This window comes from Hyperolius riggenbachi, chromosome 1 (genome assembly GCF_040937935.1).
Source record: "Hyperolius riggenbachi isolate aHypRig1 chromosome 1, aHypRig1.pri, whole genome shotgun sequence".
Classification (NCBI taxonomy): domain Eukaryota; kingdom Metazoa; phylum Chordata; class Amphibia; order Anura; family Hyperoliidae; genus Hyperolius; species Hyperolius riggenbachi.
The window spans coordinates 214,650,330-214,666,027 of record NC_090646.1 but is presented as its reverse complement, the minus strand read 5'-3'; the positions used below and the strand labels follow the sequence as shown (position 1 = coordinate 214,666,027).

Genomic DNA, 15,698 nt, shown 5'->3' with positions numbered 1-15,698 from the left:
CGATCCCCTGTTTCTCAGTATTATTGTTTTGCCCACATTTAGTATGTGTCTCACTACTGAATCTTTGTAGAATTTCAATTCGCAAGTTATTTACAATTAGTAAGAAAAAGTAAACCTTCCACCTCTCCAACAATTAGAGTCCCTATCCTGAAAGATCTGAGCTAATAGTCCCATGAAACTAATATTTTGTACTTAATGTTTTGTATTCAAACAGAAGTTGAAGTTTTGTGAGCAAAAATATACATTTTTGATTTATGGTTACTACAAAAGGCAATGCCCAAATTCCTTTCCCATGAAGAGAAGTATCTAAGCATCTTCGTAGATCGATCGAGTGTAGAGTTGATAACAGACATAGGCCACAATTCATAAAAGGCTTTGCAGTAAAATCTGGGAGGGAAAATACCGCATTCGGTATTTTAGACCTTAGTATGCGAATTCATAAAGATTTTCACAGCTGCCTTTGAAGTTCAGTAAATTACCATAGCCCATTGAGCGGTACAGCAGAAGTGTGCCTGCACAGACTCACAGAGATTTTGGTTCCCTGCACAGACTCACAGAGACTTCGGTTCCCTGCACCGACTCACAGAGACTTCGCATTGTTAAGACCTCACCAGAGGTGATGGTAATTATTGTCTGACTTACCGCTTGTTGAAGGCTTTATGAATTGACATTTGCTGACAATTTACTGACATGTGTTGGAGGTAATTACAGCCAAGGCTGTAATTTACCTCACTGCTCGGTAATTGCAGTTTTTCATGCGGTAACAGCCTTTTTGAATTGACACTTTGCTAAGTGCTCAGGAAAGTCTGCTGTTTTCAGCATTACCGCATGCCGTAATGCTTTATAAATTGAGGCCATTGTCTTACATAACTCCCATCCATGTGACACATATGCGAAATCAGATAGTTCTCTGGATTTGTGGGGTCTCACCCCTAGATTATGTAACAGATGTATGAGCTGTGTATACCCCCATGAGTGCAAATTTCGGTTCACTTAATTATCTCTCATTTCTTGGATGGAGAGCCAGCCCCTCTGCTTGCAGAAATCTCTGGCTCATAAAGTGTACCCGAGGCCACATGTGACATGATGAGATAAACATGTGTATGTAGACAGCAAAACATATTAATAACCAGGCTGTTTTACCTGTTTTATTATGTCTTGTCTTTGTCAGGAATATAGTAAACATCACTGATAAGCAAATTAAAAACACAACTTTTCCTGGCAGAATATAACTTCTGAGAGCAGAGGAAGATGAGAAGAGACAACAGAACATTAATTCTACTTTGTAAATGTTTAAATATAAAATAAAACTATGGAATATCGAAAAAAGTTGTTTTTGGGGGGTAGTAGGAGGATAAATACAATTGCTTATCTTATCAGTTTATTTTCACCTCGTGTTCACTTTAAATTTCTGTGTACTCTCCAGTTGTTTAGGTACTCAAGTGAGCAGCTTTGAGGAAACTCTGGATTCTATAATACCGGTATCAATAGGGAGGGCCAAGTGGAGTCGCCACTGTAGAAACATGTTTTGGCAAACACTCGTAGAGTATAGACTAAGCTTGAAATGGACCAGCAGGGTTTTGGTGAGGATGACCAGGGCATGGTTGCTTCAATGCAAATCATTAGGGCTCCTGTTCACCATTTTTCAACTACTTTTACATTAGTTGTTCATCACTTTTTATTTGATTTTTTCAGTGGATCTTCTTTTCTCCAGTTTAGGAAATGTAGAGCACTACTTTTAGCCACTTATCATGCCCAGTTCCCCAGCAAAAAAAAAAAAAATAGCCCTCCATTAACATATTGGCCCATATTCAATTGACTTTTCTTTTGAGCTTTCTCACAAAAGAGGTTTCCACATCATATCAATAACACATATTTTAAGCCCCAAACAAGCAAGAAAACTAGTTTGATGTTATGTCTCCTTTTTTGTACTTTTTCAATTGCCAGGTGCTGAAAATGTATTTTGTAGGTGAGATGAAATTGTATCTCCTGTGAGAAAACTCTGAGGCAGGGAACACACTTGCAGGGCCGTTTTTCCCTGCGTTTCCCAGGTTTCCGTCGGGTTTTGCGGTCGCGTCTAACGCGTGCGTTTTTCCACGTGCGTTTCTGCGTTTCTGCGTTTGCATGGCATGTAGTGTCATGCAATGTGCGGAAAAAAGCAGAAAACTGTGCGGGTACAAAACGCGTAAAAAAACGCGAACGCAAACGCGCACAAACGCATGCGGCGCAGCGTTTCCCGAGCTAGGCTATTATTTTCAACAGGCTTTAAAATCGTGCGCGTTTTGCCGTTCGCGGCAAAACGCGCAAAAACGCATGTAGTGTGTTCCCTGCCTGAAGGAAAGTTAATGAAATAGGCGCCCGTGCCTCTGTTTAAAAAAGGCTCCTATATTTTATTTTTCTATTTTAACATTTCTGCAGCAGCAGTCTTCAGATCTCCGCCTGCAGTATTCTTTACTGTGTTACAAAATGAATATTATGTACTACATAGACCAGTGCAGGCTTTCATATTTTTGCTTCAAGGCATACAAATAAAGATTTCAGTTTCACTTTGTTTGCGAGTCATGCATGCAGCAACTGTGTATAGCCTGGACTAAAAAATGGATACAAGACAATGACTGCCACCTTTCTAAAAGCATTAATCATTTTAAAAAGTTTGCAGTTAGATACAATATAAATAAACCACACTGCAGATCACAATTCAACTGATTTCTCTGACTACATTTGATAATACGTATTAGCAAAAATATGAATTAGACGGTCTAGACTCGGAATCTCCACGAAGTTAGTGAAATAATAATGCATAGTGGATAATTTATAGCAAGACCAGAGAATCTCTGTTATATCTTATTTTTTGTGTTTACACTGTTCGGCTACATGTAGTGAATACAAAATCATTTTTCAAGGAAACTCTAGGAAAATCTACCTCTTGGCAAGCATTAGTAAGAGTAAATAATGCTTCAAGCTCATCTGGAGAATATTATGGCCAGTAGGTCACTAGAACAAGAATATGACTTCCAGGCACTGCAGAATGCTTTCAAAAATACATAGTTAGTTTGGTTGAAAAAAAGAGATCTATCTGTCCATCAAGTTCCACTAGGCAAAATAATAATAGTAATAATAATTTTGTACATTTATGTCCTGCACCTTCACATATCACAATTGATCTAGCGAAAGGCAAAAAAAAAAAAACAACTTACAAAGCTTGGCCAATTAACATTTTAAGGGTAACAATACCTTCCCACCTCAGGTGGCAGTGAGATAAAATCCTTGGATTAAGTCTGCCATGAATTACCTAATAATTATAGCCGCGGCTGTCTTTCAATACAAGGAAAGCACCCAAGCCTCCTTTAAATGCAGATTTAGAACTTGCTATAATAACTGCTACATTTTAATCACTTTTACTGTAAAGAACCCCTTCTGAAATAGATGGCAAAACATTTTTTCCTCCATACGCAAATTGTGCCCCCTTGTCCTTTGTACAAGCCTAGAGACAAAAAGCGTATCTTCCAAACTTATGTACAGCACAGTTCAGGCATCCAGAAGTCTCAACTAACTGGCATGCCTGAGGGATAACAGGGACCTCTTTTGGGGGGCTTTCTGTGGGTGCTGGCAGGCTTACCGAGCCTCCAGTGATGGCTAGTAGTCTCCCTCTATCTGCCCGTGGGCTTGAAGCTGCTTTCCAGCTTTGGGTCAGCCTTCCGCATCGGGTCAGCTGACACTCCGGCTTCCGTGCACTGGGGAAGCCGGAAAGCCGCTCTAAGCCTGCGGGGAGATAGAGGGAGACTGCCAGACTTTGTTGGAGCCTCGGTAAGTATTTCAGGGGAGAGTGTGGCACTATTTTGGCCGGTTGTCAAACAACACATGTATCCGGCATTAGGTGATCCCCAAGCTAAATAAGCCCAGTTTGTCCAACCATTCTTGGTAAGTGAAACCATCCACTCCTCCAATGAATTTAGCTGCATGTCTTTGTACCTGTTCTAGTATGTCCTTCCTACAGTGTGGTGCAAAAGACTATGGAGTTTATTCACAAAGCTGCGCTGCTTCAGTAGCGTATCTTAATGACTATATCGCTTGTTAATGATTCTTTTCGCATGCTATGCAGCCATAGCGTGCGATGAAAAATTACGCTCTTCATTTTTACTTTAATGGGCGTCTTGTTAAACTTAACACTGAGAAATCCTCTCTACATAGAACCAGCCTAACACATGTCCTGAAACAAACAAACAAAAAAATAGCGGCACAAATCACACCCCTTCTACATCTGAGCACAAAGCATGTATGCTTTTGAAGATCAGGCTCACCCATACTGAACTGATTTGCCTTTTATTTTCCAGCTCATCAGTCTTCTCAGGAGTAACAGTCAAGTCCAGGTGTGCATCCCTTTGCTTATCTTAGCACCTGTTTCACAAAGGACACAACATTTAGGCATGGATTAAAATGTCAGGACAGATTAGGGAGTCCGGAACAGACATAAACACTATTGAACACTTTTCCAGACTATCTTTCTCCCTTTCTGTCTCTCTCTGCAATTGTAAAAACACGTTGCAAAAATGGACAGCATGGTGTCCCTTCTTCAAATCATTTTTACCCCATGAAAACCTTTATTCTTCAGGAATCTGGATGCCTAGAGTTTAAAAATAGGATCAATACAAGCCCACATGGCCCAAAAAAATTGGTTTAGCACAACCCTTGAATATAACATAATTAATTCACTAATAATAATACGTAATAAGTCAGTGACAGTCATAATGATATTAAATGCCCTATCTACCCTTAAAAAAGGTACTTATATTGTGTATGTCTGCGAAACTGAAGCAAAAAAAATAAAAAAAAGCTCCATTATGGAGAGGTGGTTGCACTAGCAGTAGCAAAGTGGAAAAATAAACACGATGACTGCTCTGATCTGACATAATTCTTTTTAGTTTCTGTTCTGAAAATAAAAAAGTGAAATCTTACGGTTGCCAGAAAGCACAGACTATGCATACAGACAGACAGTCTCAACATTTGTCTCTCTTCAGTTTTCACTGGGCTTTCTAGTGGTTGGAATGTACAGGGTGATTTCTTTTTCTGGACCAAGATCATTCATCAGATGTGATTATGGAAATTCCTCTATCTCACTCTCTCTCCCTTTACAGGCACAGACCATTCAGATAAATAATCCTTTCATATAAGGCTGTTATTAACTATACCTAAAACTAGCATGCCTGTCACACTAATATTTCTACTATTACCACCCCTGTTAAATTTTTTTATATAAAGTTATGTTATTTCCACATAATTCTTTGACTGTGTCTGATGGCTTAACCTCCCTAGCGTTCTGGACGAGCTAGGCTCATCCAGAGACGCCGGAGGCCACCGCTCAGGAAACACGCAGCAAGCACTTTGCTTGCTGCGTGTCCTACCTGATCGCCGCCGCTCGCCGCCGACCCCGCAGACCCCGTGTGCAGCCTGGCTAATCGCCACCAGGCTGCACTTTGGGGTGGATCGGGAGTCCCTGTGACGTCACGGCGTTGATGACGCCACACCGCTCATCGCCATGGCGACGGGGGAAGCCCTCAAGGAAATTCCATTCAGAACGGGATTTCCTGACGGGCATAGGCGCCGGCGGCGATCAGAGGGGTGGGAGGGATACGGCAGAGAGGCTAGCTACATGATTTAAAAAAAAATTAGGTATTAAAAACTATGCGCAGCCGTGCGGCTGCGCATAATCGGAACGCCCAGCAGGTTAATGCTAAAGCTCGGGTTCACTTACCATGGAAGAGGGAAGCCACTAAATCCTTTAGAGGCTTTCTTGGTTCTCCTTGCTCTTGCTGCCATTCACCGGAAGCTTCCTTAACATCGGGCCACACTCCTCTTCTGACATAAGTGTGACTGTGCTGCACCTACACGAGCACGGCCTCACCTGCGCAGTAGTGAACGCAATCAAGCACGTGTAGTATGGGCGTGCTCATGCCTGAAGAGGAGTGCAGCGCCAATGTTGCAACCAACAAGCACTAGTCGGTTTTAAGAGGTCATCGTTTGGCAACGGGAGTCAGGAAGATGGCATGGGAAGCCTTTACAGAATCCAGAAGCATCCCTCTTCTTAGGTACGTATGTGCTTTAGTACTCGAGGTTGGCCTCGTGTTCATCTAAGAGGGTCAGGACCAAGAGCATGCCACCTGCTGAGGGGCAAAGTTTAAAGACTCAGGACTTTTGTGCCTGTTGAATACATATTTAGCCCTGATTAAAATGTCTTCAAAGCAGACCCTTAATATGAATGAGTAGGAATGCTTCTGGCGGAACATCAGGTGATACTGCTAATTTTCGTTGAAGGTAATTCACCAATTTCATTAAAGTCAATGGGCCAACATGAGAGGTTAATAGCAAAGCTCCTATACGTTAGAACCACCAAATTTGCTTAGTACGGTATGTACTAAGAACAGTGGCAATAAGTGGGGAAAAGTTCCAAAAAGACCTGGTAGTTTTCCAGAAAAGTGATTTGTATGTGTAGTACAGCTAAGAAATAAGGAGTAGAGACATGAGTCCACTATTGTTTCCAGTACAGGAAGAGTTAAGAAACTCCAGTTGTTATCTATGCAAAAAAGCCATTGAGCTCTACGACTTTCAAAGTCACAGAGAGCTCTGTCTTCTGAAGCTTGTTATTTCAACTGTCAGTCACTGTATTTTCTTTTTCTCTGCAGAGAAGGGGTTCAAAAGTTCACTGCTGCTCTGTAAATCATTTAGAATGCTAAGTAGTGTGCAAACTGCAAATATTAGTGAATGATGCAATGTTATAAAAAAAAACTAAAAAACTATATAACTGAAAATAAAAATATGAGAATATTTTCTTTGCTACTAATATTCTAGTAAGTATCCGTACTACACATACAATTCATTAAATCATATTTTTTTTTTACCGCTTCAGTGTCTCTTTAAAGGGAGTCTGAAGCGGAAATAAAAAAAAAAAGAAACAGATACCTAAGGAGAGGGATGGCTCTGGGTCCTATAGAGCCTTACCGTTCCTCTCATGGTCCCCACGTTCCAGTGCTAGTTCACCTGTTAGCAGTCTCTGGGCCACTTCGTACTGCGCATGTGAAAACATGTTCTAGTGTGCCCTCACACATGCGCAGCAGTATGGAGCTGGCCGTCATCGCGAGCACTCCCATTGCAGGAGATTTGAATGAAGGAGCCAGCTGTGGAACGAGGGGAACAGGAAAGGAACGGGAAGACTCTATAGGACCTTCCCTCTATCTGTTTTTCTTTTTTAAATTTGCTTCAGACTCACTATAAACCACCAACAAGCAAATACTCAAAATCATTTTAACAGTATTTTTTCGCCTACTTATTGGTACTTTTTTCATTGCAAAGTGCTAAAACGTTATTTTAACTTGAAGATTAACAATTATCTGCTAGAAGAAAACTCAGAAGAAAAAGTGAATTGTGCATAGCCCACTGTGTCTTCTGACATCTTTCTCCTGTGGCCAGCATTATGTTGTTGGTGCTGAAACCTGGTAAATTACCGTACAATTGGGTATAAATAATAATATTCATTTTCTGCATTCTACTATATGTCACTACAGTGCCTCTTTAATGTTGTGTATGCAGGTCAGTTATGAATGTAGTATTCTGTACTACAGTGCTTGTTACTGTTCTGGAATGACACAGGTCTATTTCTTTTGAAATGGAGCTTAGAGAATCCAGGGTCCTGCTATGATTCTGCTCTGGACCCCATCACATGTTTTATACCCTGTAGGCCACTTGCCATCAGGGCAGTGATAGAAAGACAGAGAAGAGCTGCTGCAGAACTCCGAGCTGAGAGCGCTGTTAGTGACATTATGTCATACTGATGAAGTTATAGCAGAGACTCGCTTTGCCTTGTGCTATTCATGACAATTACTTATTTTGGGATGATTGGTGTGACAGGCTGCTACACAGTGAATTAGAAAAAGAATATGCTTTGTAATTATGTCTATTATGATTCACTGTCTATCAGCTGTCAGAATGTGCCTCCTCTTTTTGCGGTGCCCATTAGTAAACATTGTGCATCCTATACACTTCAGAATCTTGCTAACATTTCTCCTTTGCAAAGCAAAGATTTGAATAAATGCATCACATTCCTGTTATCTGAGAGTTTCTGGTGCAAAGCCTGTGTGGTTTGCTCCGTCTGCGATGGCACCTCAGCTCTTCTGTGCAGGCGGGCATCTTATAATCTGTAGAGAGGATGTCAACCTAGAGATACAGGAAAGCACCACAGACAATTCCAGGGAGATGCTCTCAGTACAGTCAGTGCAGAGCCTTCAATTGACTATACTTTGCATGCTTATTACCTAAACTCATATACCGACAGTTCTGTGAAAAAAACATGAATCTGTCATTGTGAAGAACAATAAACAGAGCTCCTAACTAACCAGTAACTGTGAGCCTTGTTTGATTACTAGTGATGAGCAAAAATGATCCTACTACTTAATTAGCCACATCCAGAAGGCAGATCTTGGGATTAGCAAATGAAAGCAGTTATTATAGCAGTTGACCCATTTAACCAGTAGCTGTATTAATAGTTTAGTAATTTGCTAGGCCCTACTTCTGCCTCCCAAGTAAAGCATGTTAGGAAATTATTCAGAAAACTCCCATGTCCACTGTAACCCCCATGAGTAGCTTAGGCTTGGTTTACACATAAATCTGCATATTTTTAGTCCAGGCCTGTCCTGTCAGTTTTGCATCAGTTTTCTATCAGTTTTACCTGACTGGACTGGAAATGTACACCTTTTATATGTGAACAAAGACGGAGAAACACATACAAAACTGATACAAAACTGACTGGACTGGACCGGAAATGTAGATTTAGGTTAGGTGTGGGGGAAAGTTAAGGTTAGCTGCCCACTGGGGGTCAGCGTTAGTTGCCCACGGGGGTGGGAGGTTAGGGTTAGGCACCCATGGGGGGGGGGAGGTTAAGGTTAGGCACCACCAGGGGAGGGTTCTGTGTGAAAGTATGGTGAAGTTAGGTCATAGTAAAATATAGGTAAATATTACTGATATTTTATTTATAGATCACCAACATATTCTGTAATGCTGTACAATGTACAAAACATGCAACAATGGGGAGCATAGATACTTGAGCAGTTTGTACTGTACAATCAGGACAACCAGGGACACAATACTGATACATACAATTGATGTGTACATTGAACAACATCACCGATACTGATAGTTGTTCATTTGATAAATTGCACAGAAACAGGAAACAAAAGGGGAAGGTCCCTGCACTTGCGAGTTTACAATCAAGAGGGTAGTGGGTTTCAGACACCGGGAAAGTAGACAATGGGTTAACAGATGAGGCAGTAGACTTTAAATTCTAGCTATAGCAAATTATAAGCTTGTCTGAATAGGTGTGTCATGAGGGTAGGTCTGAAAATGTCTAGGCTTGGAGCATAACAGATGGCTGTGGGAAAGAGTTCCAAAGGAGAGGTGACACTCGTAAGAAGTCCTGGATAACAAAAGGGTCTCTTGGGAGAAGTGAAGTTTCTGGGATGGATGATATCTGGAGATTAGCAAAGAAATGTATGGACGGGATAGCCTATGTAAAGCTTTGTATGATAGTGTTAGGAGTTTGAACTGGATCCTTTGGGGGATTAGTAGCCAATAGAGGGATTGGCAGAGAGGGACAACATCAGAGGAGTGGGAGGAGAGTTGAATGAGATGAGCAGCAGAGTTAGCAGGGGCTGCAGAGATACCAGTCTTTTTTTGGTAAGCCACAGAGTAGGGTGTTAAAGTATTCTAATCAAGACATGATTAGTTAGAGCGAGTACAAGCATTTAGTAGCCTCTTGTGTAAGGAAGGGATGCATTCTAGAGATATTTTTGAGAAAGAAGTGGAAGGAGGTTGTTAATGTGTTAATATGTGTAATGAATGTGGAATCGTCTCCGCGGTCAGCGCACCAGACGTGCGCTGACACGGCGGATTTCCTCCACAAGCATATAAATTTGCAGGAACCCAGCAGTGGGTGCAATGCACCTGCAGAGGGAAATTCCCGTCGGCAGGTGGAGCTGTGGAGTGCAGAGGAACGGCTCCTCTGCCCTACCACACACGCCAGACAGGAATTGTACGAAGGGAAGAACCGTAATCGCAAGAGAAGCGATTGAGAGTGAGCACAAAGACAGATTGTGTGTGTGTGCATAAAACCAGTCGCCAACCTGCGACTGTGCACACACCACAGCAGGTATGAAGTAGGAACGCGATCGCGAGAGGTGCGATCGCCAGACGTGACACAAGGCTACAGCAAGGCGGAGCACGAGAGTAGCAAAGGCACAGCAAATCATACAATGAGGAGATACGGAAAATAACAAACGCTAGCTAACCGCGAACACCGCATTCATTCGCAACAGTGCACGCGGTTATGCGCGGTCTCCACGTGATAAGCACAATAGAGACAAGCACGCCTAACTAACCATCGACAGACAAACATGAAACAGAGGACGCGAACGCTTGCTTAACGGTTACCTCACCGAGCCTCCAGCAAGTGTCCGTAGCAGACAAGACAGACACACGAAAACAGGGACAAGCGAGAGATAGGATCCACAGCACTAGCGAAAGTGGCTAGCGCGATCCAGATACAGAGTAGCAGAACAGAAGGATCCACTGCACTAGCGAAAAGTGGCTAGCGCGATCCCAGGAGACATAACAGAAGGATCCACAGCGCTAGCGAAAAGTGGCTAGCGCGATCCAAGGAGACAGAACAGAAGAGATAGCTGGTAGCAACCGCTGCACCAGCTATACTCCAAGAACAGAGATCAGAACCATTTCCTGTCGACCACCGCTGGGACAGGACAACAGCAACAGAACAAACAAACAGATAAACAATCCTAACTGCATTAGGGAATCTGCCTAGCACAGTTTCCAGGAATTACTCTAAGCTGATCCTCAAACAAAGAGCATGGCTGACACTCTCCAGAGTGTTTCACAGGAAGACTCCTTATGACCAGCCAAGCATTGTGGGAAAGACATAGTACTTATAGTACATGCCTCCAATGAATGTGGCCAGGCAATTTGCATGACAACGTATGCAAATTCCTCTGCAAGCACAAGCTGCAAAACTGACAGAAGCTCTTCTTTCCAGAGTCCTGCAGCATGCAAACCTACACAATGGTCAAAAAGCTGCCTGCCTGCACAGGCAGCTGAGCAAATCATCACAATATGTGGTTGAAATAAGAGCTCCGAGTCCAGAGTTACCCTCTGACAGCATGCTTTAGGAGTTGAGGTTATTGGGGTATTTTCTACATTAATTGTAACTATAGGCAGAGAGAGAGGGAAGAAATGTCACAATCTCTGTTTTGTTCATGTTAAATTTGAAGAAACTGGATGACATTAATGCAGAAACAGCAGACAGACAGCCAAGGACTCAAGGTAATAGTGTAGAGAGGTCAGGAGCTGAGCGATAGATTTGAGTGTCATCAGCGTAGAGGTGATACTGGAAACAAAGAATGTATTAATTGTCCCAGGTGTATTAATTGTCCCAGGTCAGGAGTATAGATGAAGAAGAGAAAATAAAGTCCTAGAACGGAGCCTTGTGGTACACTAACATATCTGTTACACAATGCCCATAGGGCTAGACCAATAAGTACAAAAGTTTGATCACCAAATGGGACCCGTCTCATGTGTGTGACGCAATCTCACTTGAACACACGAATGATTTACTGTTTATAAAAATGAGGACATAGGGATTTTGTGATGTGGTCTATATAGTGTTTGACAGTAGCCAGGAGATGAGGGTCTTTGCTGATCCACCCCACTGAAAGGTACAGGCAGTGGGGTGTAGCTATCTCAACCCTGGTCTGCTCGCTAAAGACCTATACATTGATCCTATTTGCCTCTAAATAATAATTACACAATTAGTAGCAGAACTGAGTGTGCGTCGCCCTGGTTTCAGGGCATAAATGTCTCGCACACACCTCTATGTAGAGTAGACCGCATGAAAGGAGACCCCATAGGGGTCATGAGCAAGATAGTAACCCTTCACGGAAGGGAACTGGGGTATATATATTATAATTGTGTAATTATTATTTAGAGGCAAATAGGATCAATGTATAGGTCTTTAGCAAGCAGACCAGGGTTGAGATAGCTACACCCCACTGCCTGTACCTTTCAGTGGGGGGGATCAGCAAAGACCCTCATCTCCTGGCTACTGTCAAACACTATATAGACCACATCACAAGATCCCTATGTCCTCATTTTTATAAACAATAAATCGTTCGTGTGTTCAAGTGAGATTGCGTCACACACATGAGACGGGTCCCATTTGGTGATCAAACTTTTGTACTTATTGGTCTAGCCCTATGGGCATTGTGTAACAGATTATTTATTACCAGTACTCCTAATTCGGTAGTGAAACAGTTTTGTACACTAACATATAACAGGTGTGGAGAGGAGTAAGTATTGTAATAGGAAACAGTGAAAGAGAATCCAGACAGGTAGGAGCTAATCCAAAAATATGCTAGCTAGGCCCTTGACACCCAGTGATGAGAGTGTCTGGAGAAGCAGAGAGGGATTAACAGTTTCAAAGGCAGAAGAAAGGTTAAGAAGTATTAGTACAGTAAATTGGCCTTTGGGTTTTGCAATGAGGGTGTAGTGTGCAACTTTGGTGAGGACTGTTTTAGTGGAATGGTGAGATCGGAAGATAGACTGGAGGGAGTCTAAAAAGGAGTCAGTAGGCAAGAAATCAGAGAAATGTGTTATTCCAGCAGTTTGGAAGCAAAGGGAAGAAGTGAGACTGGACGATAGTGAGAGAGGACTGTAGGGTCGAAAGAATGTTTTTGATTGGTAGTGTTATGATTGCTTTGCTTAAATGAGGTAGGGAAAATGCCAGTTGAGATGGAGAGGTAAATAGTTGTAAGAGCAGCGATGAAGGAAGAGGGGAGCTGGGGAATAAGAGGGGAGAGAATAGAGTCCAGTGCATGGGTTGTGAGGTAGAGAGGGGAGGGATATTTCCTAGTGGGTGTGCAACCAGGCAGAGGTGAGGAAGGTGGAGTAGATGATTGAGTATAGTAGAGGGGTTAGGTGTAGCGAGTGCACACTATATATCAGCTGCAAAAACATTCAAAAAGATGGTGCAACATCCAGAAAAGTACATAATACATCCAACAATGCCAAGAGAAAAAAGGGTTCAAGGAGCAGCTCATCAAACAGTAAAATTCAACTTTTAATCAACTTCCTTAAAAAAGTGATGCCATAAAATAAAAATATTACCGTATTTTTAGGACTATAAGACGCTCCGGACCATAAGACGCACCTAGGTTTAGAGGGCAAAATCCATGGAAAAAGAAAAATATACCAAACCTGGTGTGTCCATGGTCCAAAAGCATCTTGTGGACCTTTTCACCCAAAGCGGTCTATTTATATCCCACTGTGCCACACACTACCCCCTCTGTACATACATTCCCTGTCTATATCCCCTGTCACACACTACTCTGTCTCTATATACTGCCCATCACCTCTGATAAAAGCACATTTGATGTCTGTGGAACCTTTAGCTGATTTTTATGTCACAAGCTACAGAGTTCAAACCAAGATACATACAAACTGGCATTATAATCAGAAAGATAGAAGTACAGTATACTTTGTCCTCATAAGTAAGCACCCTAAACAACTTTGAAGATATTGAAACAAGCATGTAAAAGTAAAATGACCTCACTGATTGCCTAGCACTTAAGATTACAAATCACACATATGAACACATATACGGTAAACATAGAAACACATAATTCTCAATCAAAAAGCAAACAGCAGATTTGTAAACACCTGGTGCCCACACAGAAGCAGCCTGCTATTTTTAAAAGTGTTACCTGTCTCGACTCTGCTCTGCGGGCTGCCAGAGTCTGGGGCAGAGAGGCCGCCATGCTGCTTCTTGCCCCCTCACAGCCGCCATGCTGCTTCTTGCCCTTTCACGCAGAGAGAGGGTGCGTTGACAGAGGAATAAGTGTGCGGTGAAGACAGAGGTGATCGTAGCTGGAGGCAGTAGTGATCGTGACTGAAGATGGTGGCAAACAGGACTGGAGGCGGTGAAGGAGCTGGAGGCGGTGGTGATCGTGGATGCAAATGGAGGATCGGGACTGGTGGTAGAGGAGACGCTGATGCGATCGGGGCTGGAGGCGGAGGAGACGCTAATGCGATCAGGGCTGGAGGCGGAGGAGACGGAGACGCTGATGCCGATCAGGGCTGGAGGCAGAGGAAACGCTGATGCCGATCGGCGCTGGAAGTGGAGGAGGCCCTGGTGCTGATTGGGGCTGGGGGAGGAAGTGGTGCCAATCCTGGCTGGAGATAGAGGAGGTGCTGGGAAAGATCAAGGCTGGAGACCGGGGACTTGCAGCGAATGGCCAGATAGGTTGATAGTACTACCGCTGCGCATTCTGCAATTTGTACTGTAAAATACCGTACATTCAGACTATAAGACGCACTAAGTTTTTCCCCCAACTTTTGAGGGAGAAAAAGTGCATCTTATAGTCTGAAAAATACGGTAACTATAAATAAGAGAAATACTTATCAGGCACATGTAGTGAGATAGAGGTGTGGAAGATGACTCATACTACATGTGCCTGATAAGTATTTATCTATTTATATCTATTATAGTTACTATTTTTATTGCTGCTTGGCATCACTTTTTTTAAGGAAGTTGATTAAAGAGAGTCTGAAGCGAGAATAAATCTCGCTTCAGACCTCATAAATAGCAGGGGCACGTGTGCCCCTGCTAAAACGCCGCTATAGAGCGGCTTAACGGGGGTCCCTTCACCCCCAAATCCCCCTCGATACACCCGGGGAGCGCTTCCTGGTTGGGGCAGGGCTTGCCGCCGCAGCCCTGCCCCACGCGCGTCTGTCAGCGTGTATCTCCGCCTCTCCCCCGCCCCTCTAAGTCTTCCTTCACTGAGAGGGGCGGGGGAGAGGCGGCAATGCGCCGCTGACAGACGCGACTGGAGGCAGGGCTGCAGCCGTTAGCCCTGCCTCCAGGAAGCAATAAATCACGACCAAATCTGCGACCAAGTGTTGCAGTGGTCGTTTTGGGGGTGAAGGGACCCCCGTTAAGCCGCGCTATAGCGGCGGTTTAGCAGGGGCACACGTGCCCCTGCTATTTATGAGCTCTGAAGCGAGATTTATTCTCGCTTCAGAGTCTCTTTATCTCTTTAAAGAGACTCTGTAACAAAAATTTCATCCTGTTTTCTACCATCCTACAAGTTCCTAAACCTATTCTAATGTGCTCTGGCTTACTGCAGCACTTTCTAATATGACCGTCTCTGTAATAAATCAATGTATCTTTCCCCTGTCGGACTTGTTGCCCTGTGTCTGGAAGGATGCCAACTCTTCAGTGTGATCTGCTATGCACGCCCCCCTCCAGGCGACTCTATGCACACTCCTGTGTGTGTGTTATTTACATAAGCCAGCAGCGTCTCTGCTCTCTGATATCAGTGAGAGAAGAGAGCTGGATAAAAATCCTCCTCTGTTAGGCTGTGAAAGGAGCTGGGCTGACACATGCTGAGGAATTACAGACACGGGCAGAGCTGTCTGCAGGAAGAAACAATCAGCCTCACAGCCTGTCACTCTTCAGTGCATGAGAGCTGCAGGGGACAGAAGGTAAACACACAAATTATCTTTTGAGATTCAAAAGGAAGGCTGTAAACAGCCTGCTTGTGTATGGATGTATTTTCTATGTGTGGACATACTGTACATCAACCTAC

The 15,698-nt window shown here is 43.2% G+C and overlaps 1 long non-coding RNA gene across 1 annotated transcript; it reads right to left on the bottom strand.

Moving 5' to 3' along the window:
• Nucleotides 1-4,307: 4,307 nt before the first annotated feature.
• On the bottom strand, nt 4,308-8,462 carry LOC137547072 (uncharacterized). The gene is made up of 2 exons (XR_011026465.1): nt 8,388-8,462; nt 4,308-4,398 (listed from the first exon to the last, which is right to left on the bottom strand). It is a non-coding gene; the product is annotated as an uncharacterized lncRNA (long non-coding RNA).
• Between the last annotated feature and the right edge of the window lie 7,236 nt (nt 8,463-15,698).